The following is a 13,292-nucleotide window of genomic DNA, read 5'->3' as shown; positions in this document are numbered from 1 at the left end:
TTCCCGTACACTCGTTCAGCTGTCACTTCAACCAAGAAAAATGTCATTGTTTTCCTCTCCCTGCTCCAAACACAATCTAATCACAGTTTTATCATCTCCCGGTGGCCCCCAAATGTCTAACACAGCCCTGGTCTGAGGCAGACCAGACTTCGAAATTATCCTCTTCATGTCCAACTAAAAGCACTGACACACCTGCCTCCACTCACGTGCTCTTAGAAGCCGCTGATCAGAGATAAGACGGCGATGGCGTTCCCCCGATAAAGTCTGTCAATGTGCGATTATAGAAGAAATCTGTTCTGCGTAAAGCAGGCCTGCCAGATATTTGGATCTAACTGATGTCTTTCTTGTCCCTGAGCCCAAACAGATGACTACTTATGAGCTTTAATACATGAACTAGATGATGACTAGAGTGTGACTCTGATTTTATTAGCTTTCCTTATTTTTGATGGTTCAAGGGGAAAATAGTTCTCAGCATGCCTGCTCTCTGCTGAGCCCCTTTGGATGCCGTGGTACCGACCAGCCTGTGCTGAATGGTGGTAAGAGCTAAGCCATCTGTTCAACTCTATTTTCATGGCTCTGTATGTCATCAGGGAATGCTGCAAGCTAGAGGAACTTAAACTCCTAAAAAGTCCCGTTTGCTCAACAGGTCAATTTTAAGCTCTGTTTAAAGGCACTGCTAAATGACAAGGCCCAGGTGATTGGATACCTTCTACAGAGCAGACTAATAAAAGAAAGAAATACATGCTGAGAAGAGATTATAGTTCAAGGAAGACTAGAGGAGATTATTACTGTCAAGGTTATTAAATGACCATACACCCTAAAATGCACTTTAAGGTGGGATAAAAGGCAGATTTTATTAATTAAACTTTGTTCACACAACGTCCTTCTCGGGTTGAGAAAGGATAAATTTGTGTATTCCTGGTTGAGGATGAAACAGAAGCTGGCAGGATTCATTTGAGATTACTCAGTGCAAACATAGTGTAATCCCCTTATCTGCGTACTTACCTGTCCCCGACAGTGATCCAAGCCTACCTCTATGAGCCTCATTGGCCTGACATTCTGGCACGGGCAAATCCCTGTCTAATGTGTCAGCTCAGGCAGCTTTAACACCTGGCACAGCAGCGCTTATCTGCCGAGCACCCAAAAGAACCTGCATTACACCACTGAAGGTTCACAACAAGTGAATGGGCTTCAAATATCCACACAGTGAAATTGCTTCTTGCGTTGAACAGGCAATATGTAAAGCTTAGTCTGTTACTATGGGCTTAAAACTGGATTAAAGTACATGTACAGAGTGACATATACAGCTACAGTCAGGATGTGCATGCCTATCACTGGATCCTTTATTTGTAATGGCGGTGTGAAATGATAATGCAAGAAGTCGTGCCAGAAGTCTGCAGTTCTTATTGAATTCCTCTAACTCTCCTACATTTTCAATTACAGACTCTAAAATATGCCAGTAGTATTTACCCACACTATTTCTTTATTTGCTAGTTTATGTTATGAATCTGCCAGGATAATCAGAATTTAGGAGTGAATTTAAATCGGTTGATTTTGTAGCCCTGATCTGGCATTTAAAGAAAGGCCTCCTATAGGCTCAGCTATTCCAAAACCAGTTGGGATTTACTATATTTTGGTTTAGTGCCCAATATTACAACCAATATTATCTAGATTTTAAGTGTATAGCTGTTGATTGGAAGTGAAGTTATCACTCCACCCTCATGCAGTGCATCGGAACCACTGGCAGCTAAACATTTTTTAGATTATGGATTAACAGCTTGTACTTTGCTTAGAGCATAAGACCTTAATCTAAGGCGAAGTTTAATTTAAATTGTATTGAACTAGTTTAATTGTGATTTGTGTTTCAACATTCTTTACTTTTTATAGGCTTAACTCTTCATCTGCGATTCTTAAACAGTCTAAGTACTCCCCTTTCATCTGAAGCTGATAATTTGTCATAAAGTTGGCACTGAAAGACATTCTTAAATCTAATGTGTTATCAACTTGTTTTGTAAAGGCAGTGTTGGCTTAGTGGTTAGAGCAGTGTCCTTGAGGTCTGAGAAGGTTGCAAATACCTGATTCAAGCCTTACAGCCTCTAAGCTGGGTTCCTGAGCAAAACCCTTAACCCCACCCTGCTCCCTGGGGCACCACACAATGGCAGCCCAATGCCACTAAAACTGAATTAAATGCAGAGACCGATTTTCCCCATTGTGGGACAATAAAGGGTTTTACAAGATATTCAGATACTAATTATTAAAAACACTTTTATGTCCCTAATAGAACACTTTACTCTCAATCTGCAGGTTTACTAGTGGTTTGCAGAATTTATAAAAGTAATATGGGAGGCAGATCTTTTGGTTATCAGGCTCCTCTCCTGTGGAACCAACTACCAATTTTAGTCTGTGAGGCAGACACCCTGTCTACTTTTAAGGATAGGCTTAACCACGTTCCTTTTTGATAAAGCTTATAGTTAGAGTGGCTCAGGTTATCCTGAGCTATCTCTATAGTTATGCTGCTATAGGCTTAGACTGCTGGAGGACATAGGGACCCCTTTTTCATCATTCTGTTTCATTCTATCTCTATTCTTACACTCTGCAGAATTCGTTAGCTCAGTCTCTAATATTATGCTCTCTCTCTGCCTTTTTTCTCATAGTAGCTTCATCTGGTCTCCCCTGTTTGACTGTGACACCATCCTTGAGAGAATGATCAGCTGTGCAGCTGCCATCAACACCTTTGTTTAAAGATGTTTGAGCTCTGCCTTTTTCAGTGTAGTCCTGTTTCTCTGACTGTGACTAGCTGGATGTGCTCTCTTTATCCTCTGACATGGGAGCTGGCTTGGAGCTTGTTTACCTGGCTGTGTTTTCCCTGGATGGGGCCGCCTGTGCAGTTGGTTGACACATGCCTTTTGTATCTCTGCTTGTTTCTGTATCTCTGCTTCTGTCTCCTTGAACCCCAGTCGGCCTCAGCCAATGGCCGCTCACACTGAGCCTGGTTCTGATGGAGGTTTCTTCCTGTTAAAAGGGAGTTTTCCTCTCCACTGTCGCTGCAAGCATGCTTAGTGTGAGGGGTTGCCTTCAAGTCAATGAGTCGATGCAATCAACTAGTTTTCCTTTGATAGAAAAGTTTGAATCAGTCTGACTGGATGATCTGGTGAACTGTAATGTGCCTTGAGATGACATGTGTTGTAAATTGGCGCTGTATAAATAAAATAGAATCTTTATCTGATAGTTTTTGTATGTAAAATAAAGACTTTGCATTTAGATTCTGAAATGGCCTCCTAAATGTAAAAACCTCAAACTAGTTGACTATCATAAAACGGGGTTTAAGGACACCATCTGGTTCAAACTAATTCTGAAATTTCTGAAAATAGTCGCAAATCATAAGCCACAATAAGCTTGTGGTAAAGGAAAGGAACTAAACAAAAATTGTGTATGTGTGTTTTTTAAAACAGCACTGGGTAATTTAGACTCATGTGGAATAAATACTTTATTAATACATGGATACAAATAAAGCTTTTTTGTTCAAGTGTTTCAATTAATAAGTAAAGGCTGCATAAAAAAGTGATTTATGTAAACGGGGTCAAATTATAATGTGTATTATATAAGATAAACAAACATTTTAATGAAAGAAGATAAAGAACATAAACTAACAAACAGAAAAAGCAATACAAACAAAAACAAAACACAGACAGGAAAAAAATAATCTATAACTCCAATAATTTCCGGTTCGGCCGTTTTCATTTGGCGTCTCTAAGGCTGTATGACCGAAAGTCATGTCTGGGTCAATTAACAATAATTGTATTTGTAGGAAGACGTTACATTATATTTCATTTTCAGCATTATTTATTTTTCTAACAACAATTAACATTTTATCGCCGGACTCCAAAAAGGTGAGTTTTTTTTTCTTTCTTTCTTTAAGTAAGGAACAACGGCAGTTCATAAAAAACGAGAGTTTTTCTTAGGCAGGCGGAAATAGTGGAAGAAGTAAGCTCACTTCCTTAGATAAAAAATATTTTGTCAATATAAGGTTGTTTATCATACGTTTAAACTTAGTTTGAAAATATTAGGCAAGTTGTCGTCACTTGCACAAAGGAGGCTCTGCAATTTGCAAACCATATTCTAATACTATATGGTACTAACGTTTAAGCTTTCAGGCCTGCTAAGGGGGTAGAGATTAACATATATATTATTATTTTTTTTTCAACGTGTCAAAGAAAAAATAAAAATAAAAACTCAGAACAGATTCAGAACATTTTTGCATTTATATATACTGCCACTTAGTGGCGAAGAACCTGCATTGCGTTTTTATGTACGGGGATCGATGCAAAGCTTCTTAATGAAAATAAACAGCAAAAAATTAAGACTATAACCAGTTTAGACTGTATGTCTCTTTCCAAGCCAACTCTCTGATCAGCGTCTCCGAAAAGACTATCTACAGGGCAGAAAATCGTTCGTAATAGTTATTGTAAGGAACCCATAATGCATTGCGTGAAAACTAACAATGTGATATTTTGTAACCATAAAATCAAACAAATGCAGCGGTTTGTTTATCCATGGCCGTTAGAATGAGTTGATATTTTGCTATGAGGATACATTTTGAAACGCACACAGAGATAATTATGAAACCATAAGTTAAAACGCTATGTAGTTTAGAGACTACCCTCCCCTCGTCTCGAGGAAGTCAGCTTTGCGCAGTGGCAGTATCGTAGCCTATGAGGTTTATCCGAGGCGCGATTATTGCTAGTTGAAAACTTTACCCAATACCCCGCCTTGACGACTTGAAATATAGTCGGCAATGGCAATTTTTGACGGTCTCTACGGAGGCTGATCATGCTGTAAAAAGCAATATATTGACAACTTATCTTAGTCGTTCATTATTTATCTTGTCGGGCTGTTAGTTTTATTTTCAGTGTACTTAGTTTATTTGGTCTTCGCCCCCTTAGAGGAAATTCAATTTTCGCTGTTGTATGGGTGGGCGAGACCTATAAGTCCGTCTGTGCCCTTTATATTTAATAGGGAGGCAAAAAAATGATAATTGTAAAGGATGTGCAGAAAAAGAAAATGTAGAACATGTACCGATGAACTGTAAAACTTATGAACCTGGAAGGGAGAAATTGAGAAGAATTGTTGGAAGGACAGGCAAAGAATGGAATATTGGGAAATAAAGGAAATAAAAGGGATATTTACTGATTAAGGAAAGCATTAGAATAAAAAAGTAAAAAATATAATTTGATTTAAATAAAGTAATGATGCTACACACTCCTGTACAGTAGGTGGCAGTATGAAACATATAGTTGGTTTCGATCCGCCATAATAGAAAAGAAGAAGAACGCATATAGAAACTTCCTTTAATGTGTTTCCTGTTCTCATCGTTGCCTATGCATCGGATCTAAATGCAAGCGGGTCTTGTATAAATATAGCTAGAGGAGTTACTAGGAATGAAGCCATTAGTGCAAGAGAGATTTATCGGCGACAAGGCACATTATAAATGTGACGAGGCACTCAGGGCAGGTATTTTAAATGACCAGCAGGTGTCGCCCTGCGTCAACGGGACTGTGGCCACAATATTCTACCACCTTGTTCTTCATAGTCAATAAATGGGACATTTATGAATAAGATCTTTGTGGAACTTTATTTTTGGTATGTAAATACTTTTTCTGGCAATTATTTAACCATATATCTGAAGAAAAAAAAATCCACAACAAATCCCTGCATTTCCATCCACTGGCCTAAAAAGTTTGAACCTGTTTGAACCTATGACATGAGATAATATTCTCATGGAAATAATATATTTAACCATATATCTAACCATATGTGTGGAAAAACGGCTAAGATAAACCTATGCAATTTTTCTATTATTAAAGTGGTTTCTGTTAAATATGTTTTGTACGTTTTTAACTGAATTGATATTATCTTTTTAGCTGTAGCCCTATTGAATTTATAGTTCTTTACCCTATAATTTGGACTGAATTCTGCTTTCTCTGGTCGAGTAAATTCACTCAAAGAAAAAAAAAGTTGTATTTGTATGGGGGGCTGTCAAAGAATATCGACATTGAGGTAAATACACTCTACCAGAGGAGAGATCACAATTAATAAAATATGAATTGTGCTTGTTGACTGCTATATTTTTTACAGGAAAAACATTTCTTATGCCGGTTCTGCTGGGGCAGCAGAACAAGAGACCTGAAGACTGGCTGGTTCTGTGCTGGGATAGTTCAGAATCATGCAGCTGATGGTCGAAAAAAGATTTTGCACAAACTGCTGAAGATGCACAAAACCCAGGAGAAAATGGAGTGTTAAGTCAGAGGCTTTAAATAATTTTTAAAATGGATTAAAAAAACCTGTTGCTCTAAAATAGACCCTCCCTGCATTTGATTCAAACAAAACTTCCTTCACATAAAAAAAATAAAAAAAATAAAATTGATTTACTTTTAGTTCAGTTTAAAATAACCTCCTGGAACACTACAAAATGTTTTATAAATTGTATCATGAGTTTTACATTTATTTTGAGTATTTTTAATCTCTTTCTGCCTCGCTGATGTTGATTTACATTAGCAACACATGTAAAAAAATATACAAATTAGGTGATTGTGTGATAACCAAACCCCTGGCATGAGTTGGAGGACAACCTTATATTGTAAAGGCAGGTAAATTGGCGGTTGTAGCTGGAAACCCCCATTTGAAAAATAAAACAGCCTCACAAAACATGACATTTCCTGAAAATGGTGCTATTTACAAAACTTTTTTTTTATTTGGGAGTATTAGTGCTCCTGGTAAAATAGCTCTAACTTTTGGGTGGAAACTGGTTTCATCATTCATTCTTTTCGACATTTGATTTATTAGCATATCTCAAGCTCAAATGCACTGAAGTCCTTCACCTCATTTTAAATACCATCAAACAAGAAAAGATTTTACCTGCTGACAGACCGGTTTTCTGTACTGAGCTTCAATTGTTCCCTCAGCTGCAGAGAACTGGTATTCCTGCAGGTGACAGACTTGTCATACAGCTTAAAATCTGTACTATGACTGAATTTATCTAAAAATGTTAAATGATTGTTGTTTTTTCTCTCAGATCAGAAATCTAATAAAACTGAACCATAGGCTGACTTTTTAATAACTGGACAAATAACATGAGTAAATAAATGAAATACGTTTTACTACAGTTGAATGTCATGTAAGTATATATCATAGTTGACTGAATAGATACAAGTACTGCAGGATTTAATGAGGATACCGTCTTTAAAGAGCTGTTTAACTATATCTTGATCATAATAATGTTAAGAGTTTAGCTTGCACAGGCACACAACCCATCTACATAATAATATGCATGTAAATAGACAAAGCATAAACCTCTCCTGGATGACAACTACCTAAAATGGGACACGGCCCATTCACGGCAGAGGAGAGTAATGAAGTTGGTCCACAGCAACCATGCAGTGTTTTAAAGTCAGGACCTTCTCATTTTTTATGTGTTTGGGCACAACTGAGCTCCTGAAGTTCACTGAGGACCACTGTAAAAACATCCAATGTGCATGCTGGGACCACAAAAACATTACACTGCTTATGAACACGGGATCATATGGCTTGTTAAAATAATACGATAAAAGCAACAATTTCCAATAGTTAAGTTTTGAGATAAGGGGTTTGGACCTCTAAATGAAAAAAACTAAAATCGTACGTTCATGAGATACAGAGTATGCTAAATGTGAGGGTCCTGCTCTGGGAGAAAAAAGATGTTAAACCTTTCAGACCTCAATTTTTGTTCATATTTCCCACAATGAAATGCGTGCTGTAGCATGTGATACTTAAAAACATATATGTATATATATATATACACATACATATATATAAACTCCTATGTGGTCTGAGGTAATGACAGTTTTATGAGGCACAAGCAGCAAGAAAAGAGGACAGGAGAATAAGACGCTCCAGCGACATTCAACAGCCGCTGAGAATTTTTTTTAAACATAGGGCTATATATTCTTATAGATCAAGAAAACATTTATAGCAACTAATACATTTTTCCTGTTTATTTATCATCAACTTTTTTTTCTTTTATAGCCTGTAAATGGTTGTGTGCTTTAAGTAAATGCTTTCAATCTCATTGTACTTGTATAATGACAATAAATGAAATGGAATTCTGATTCTGATTTGAATTTAAAAGGTGGAAAGTGAAATCCACTGGACAGACAAGCACACATCAGTAAGCTGTTTTAATTAAACAAATGACACAGAATCCTCAAAATACTTCCTTGATAAAAATGGAAATCCGGACCGAAAATTGAGATAATCATTACATTTAGCATCAATTCCTAAAAATCTTATTCAAATCTGTTCAGTAGCTGCTTTTTTAGTTATTCTGCTAATGAAGAAACACATACAGCCCCTGTAGGTTAAGTCTGTTAAAGTTGAGTTTGCCTAATTTCATAACAATATTTAATAAGAACATTGTTTGTTCAAACTTTTTAGGCCAGCGGATGGAAATGCTGGGATTTGCTTTCACCTCACATCTAACTCCATAGGTCTACCGTTGCAGGTCTTCCTCAAGATATATGCCTATACAATTGTCTGAGAAAGTATTTTCCCATAAAAATGGCTCTACAAACACATCCGATTAATAAATGTCCCATTTTTTGACTATGATGAACAAGGTGGTAGAATATTGTTGTCGCATAGGGTGATTGACGGTCCCTTTGGCGACACCTGCTGGCTATTTAGGGTACCTGCCCTGAGTGCCTCATCGGACTTTTTATGTGCGTATTTCATCGCTGATACATCTCTCAATGGATATATCTATTCCCAGTAAACCCAGTAACTAAATCCTACTTTCATTTAGAACAGATGTTAGAAGGTAATACAATGAAAGGGCGTTTTTCCATGCCTGCCTGAGTAGGAACTTTATTTTGGAGAGCACCCAAGTCGGGTTTGAAACGAAATGTGACCTACTGGACGGTATTTTGTTTTAGGGGGTGAAAACGAAATAAAATCAAACAATTTAAACAGGCAAACAGCTCGTTTTTTCTGCTAGTGTCTTGTATACCCGCGGAAACGGAGTGATAAAAAGTACATCGGTCCAGCTGGAACCTCCTGATTTCCGACTTTTTCGAGCCCTAAATAATGATGCACAGGATATGACGTCATTGCTGTTAACGCCACTAAACAGTGGTGAACAAACACAGCTGAACCCTGAATAACACGACTTTTATGAAAGAAAAACTTATCCGCAACTGATTTCTCTTCATTTTTCTCATTAGAACTGACAGCAGCACTACTTGCTTTCAAATATTAAATATGTAAAAGAAGCAAAAACATTTGGTCAATTTGCATCCTACCCTGGAACGTTGCTGAGTTTAACAGTAATTGCCGATTTAAAATTCTGTCATAAACTAGCTGGATTTATCTTTAATACTTTATTAGATATATGATTCTTTACGTTTTTAGAGCCGGGAATGTAGTTTTTAACACTCGGTAACGTGGAATCCACGCCCACATTAAAACCATGACCGAGAAGGATGGAGCCCGTTCTTAATAACTTCTCTATTGTTAGAGGAAGTCAGCTTTGCGCAGTGGCAGTATCGTAGCCTATGAGGTTTATCCGAGGCGCGATTATTGCTAGTTGAAAACTTTACCCAATACCCCGCCTTGACGACTTGAAATATAGTCGGCAATGGCAATTTTTGACGGTCTCTACGGAGACTGATAAACCTGTTTAATGAAAACTATTCGACGTTGAGTGTTTTAATAGCGTATTGCATAATTTAGCCTTTGCATACAAGTTTGGTTTGAGACACTGCTTTGATGTAATTCTGTTGAAATTTTTGCATTATCTTCTATGCAGGTCAGATGTATGATGAACAAACTCCTCAAAAGTCATTCACCATTGTCATTTATAAAAATACTACTAATAAAAAAAGTTTACAAATAACATTTTCTCTTTGTTTGGAAAATATGATTTAGCCCAAAACAAGGCAATAACAACAAATGGGCTTGGTGTAATGACTACAACAAAAAGTATTTGCTTTTATAAATTTACTGAAAGAAGTATACGCCTCCCTTCTGCTGCTGTTACTACGTTTTCTCACTAGATGGCACTGTTGTAACACTGTAAGGCTTAAGCCAGGGTTTTAAATGGAGAGATTCAGAGGATGCTGCTGTTAATGTGGAGTAAAAATAGAGTTGAAAACATTTTTAAAAACCTGCCTAATCTAAATAAATAAAAAAAAAAAACAGCCTAGTCGTTTTTCAATAACCCCCCCCCGCCAGCGGAGAATAATGATTCAATTTTTTTTATTGAATAGGTATCTTCTGTTGAGTCATTTCCTCAATTCTCTATAGGACAACTTCATATATTTTATGAATGAGACTGATTTGATTAAAGAATTTCATTGGCTCATTCTAGAATAGGGTGAATTCTTGCTCAGTGAACGAGGCAGCAGTGGAGATAACCAGAGAAGATAACTACTGCTTGACTGACTGCTTTGATTCTGTTTATCTTTAATGAGTCATCCAAAACCTTCGACGTATATGTCAGATCCAACGCACACTAAATTATTTAGGGAAGTATTCCTTTTCATTATATATAATATTGATTTTGTAAAATCTAATACATAATTATTAAATCCATATAGCACGGAAATTTACCACAGGCTTAAAAATTTCATTGTGCAAATTTGAAAGGTAAATACATATATTTTATTTCCCATAAATTCCCTTATAATACACAGACATGTAAGATATATCCCCCTATCTTCATCTATGGGCTCCATTTTTACTACTCTGCTGAGTCTCTGCCACTTTGAGAGAACAGGGTGGCAGTTCATGGAAATAGATCAAAACAAGCCAACAACAGGTGTACCTCAAATCCCATCACGGACACGAAACAACAGAAAAACTTGTCTAGTGCGATAAGGGGGTTCCAAACTGGAGACTGCTGAAGAAAGAAGAAGAAAGTAAATATTGGGGAGATAGTGGGGGGCTCAGATCTGTCTTAGGAATCACCCTCGTTTTGCTAAGAAGGAAATATGCTACAATCAAAATAAATTCAATTTTTATAACTTACTCAAACTAAATGACATCCAAGGTCTGAACAAACAACTCGTGAAGCCTCAGTTAGAGACTGCAATACTTTTTCTCTTCTCCCATGCATGTGCACAGCACTGTTGTCATTCCAGCTTTTCACCAGAGGGGGCGGACGTCTGCTAAAACTCTTTGAGGTAGCTGTAATAACACGTTTATCTACTCTTGCATAGTATGACTTAGGGCTGGACGATAAAGAAAAAAAGCTTATCGATAAAAAAAACAATGCATATTGATCGATATTGATAATTATTGAAAAGATTGGAAACCATATTTTATGTGCAGCTCTGCCTGGACTTTTTATAAAATTGCTAAATGATTTAATTTTAATAAAGAACATAATTAAATCTGTATTTAAACAACTTTTTTAACTATAACAGAATTGTTTTAAGGAAAAATAACTTAAGAGACCTGATTTATGTTATTAAATACTGACAAAGAATAAACTAAAGTGACCAGAAAAGTGACCAAAATAAATATGACAAATAAATAAATGGACCCATGCATTATGTGAGAACACGGTTTTAGAAGGCTTTAAATGTGCTTGAGGAATTAGGGAATAGCACTAGGCTGGTTGTAATCTTATTTTGCTTGGGTTATATGAATGATAAAACTGCACGCTAGTTTCTGAAGTCCAATGGGGCTCATTGCTAGGGCCAGTGCTCTTTAACATCAATATGCTTCAAAATAAAATCAGAGCAATTGGATTAACAGTGTCATGCTAATGATGCTTACCTAAACTTAATCAAATACTAAATCAGTTTAAGTAATTTCCCTTGCACTTTCGGAAGTTTCGCTTTCCAGTTTACTTTATCCAATTCTTCCAATTTTCCAGTTTGAATTCCTAAAATCTTGATTGTGTATCTTTTCTCAGCCAACCCCCGTGTCTTTCTAGTCTCTTTCCAATTAAAATGAACCTGTCATGATATTGGCACTGATGGCTGGATCTGCTTAGCTTCGCCCAGCGCTCATTGTCACCCATCGAATTCACCTGTTGCTGCTTTCTATTTAACCTCCTAAGCCTGGGTGGCACGGCACCGGACAGAATTGAGTTCTGCTCATGTTTATCTTTTTATAGAAATGGCCAAAACACAGTCCCACATTGTTTCATCCTCACGCCTTTTAAAATGGCACTTTAAATTTTCTAAAACATGTTTGAAAGTAATTTTTTCACAAATACTTTGTGTTTAGTAGCCGTGTAAACAAATAAAATGAGATCTTAAAATTCCACCTGACATGTCTGACTCTGCTGGAATAATGCAAAAGCATTCCAAAAAAGACAATTAAAAACAATCCACTGGATTTTCCAAGTTTGAAGATGTTTCCCTTCCCATCCGGGAAGCTTTTTCAATTAAAAATTTCAGGAATAGCGTTGAGTTCAAGGTTTTATACAGTAGTCCAACAAAGCCTTGTTTTTAAAAACATGCATATTGGAACAGACAAAGGGGTCCACCAATTTGGCATGGGGGTCATGCAACAGCGTGAATTCATTTTTAGCCACACCTCCTAATGGCCGGAGGGAAACTAGAGGGTCAGACAGTGCAGGCAAAACTTAGGTGCAGCAGAACAATATCCAGGCAAGCTACAGCGCTTTGTGCTTTATCTGCTGTTATAACAGGAACTGTTTTATTTATTTATTGTTTTTCCTCCTCCACCAATAAATTTTTTATTGTGTGTAATAAGTTACTTTGTTGTGATAAACTACCTTTATTTATTTTCATAGTGGGGAGGATGTCCTGGGACCATCACAAATACGGCAGGCCAGGTCCCCCACCATGGCTGAGAGTTCATTCTCTTCAAGGTGAGATTTCTATTCGGCAAAGATATGAATAGATTCATATATTAGGACTAATGTGTCATAACCTCCTCAGATTTCTTTTCCTATGATGATTCAAAGTAGGTGTTAGATGCTGCTAAAGTGTTATTGTTTTTAAAGAAAATATATTCTTGAACATATATTTGATTGGTTTTACAGTGATAATGCACCAGAAGAGGAGTACCACGCTCCTTCTAGGCAGCTATGTTCAGTCTCAAGACCTGAGAAGCACAAGGTTCCATCTCCTTCAAAAAGCAAGAAAGAAAACTAGAAAGCAGGTTTTCCCTACTACATTTTCCTCGAAACATCCTCCAGGACCCCAAGTAGACACCACAACAAGTAGACATTGTATCAAAATGCAGAAAGGATACTAGCAGGCAGAAAGAATGGCATGTCAATG

At 37.0% G+C, this 13,292-nt stretch overlaps 1 long non-coding RNA gene and 2 other non-coding genes across 3 annotated transcripts; all 3 read left to right on the top strand.

Annotated features, from left to right (window-relative positions):
* The first annotated feature begins 3,764 nt into the window (after positions 1-3,764).
* On the top strand, positions 3,765-13,237 carry LOC119780361. Its single transcript, XR_005280381.1, has 3 exons — positions 3,765-3,890; positions 12,800-12,877; positions 13,052-13,237. It is a non-coding gene; the product is annotated as an uncharacterized LOC119780361 (long non-coding RNA).
* Positions 4,684-4,824, top strand: LOC119780411. The gene has a single exon (XR_005280384.1). It is a non-coding gene; the product is annotated as a U4 spliceosomal RNA (small nuclear RNA).
* LOC119780409 lies at positions 9,556-9,696 on the top strand. The gene has a single exon (XR_005280382.1). It is a non-coding gene; the product is annotated as a U4 spliceosomal RNA (small nuclear RNA).
* Positions 13,238-13,292: the final 55 nt, after the last annotated feature.

The sequence above is a fragment of the Cyprinodon tularosa genome, unplaced genomic scaffold (genome assembly GCF_016077235.1).
Source record: "Cyprinodon tularosa strain WSP-4 unplaced genomic scaffold, ASM1607723v1 ctg16, whole genome shotgun sequence".
In the NCBI taxonomy this organism is placed as follows: Eukaryota; Metazoa; Chordata; class Actinopteri; order Cyprinodontiformes; family Cyprinodontidae; genus Cyprinodon; species Cyprinodon tularosa.
Note: the sequence above shows the minus strand (reverse complement) of the source record. Positions and strands in the feature narration are given on the sequence as shown.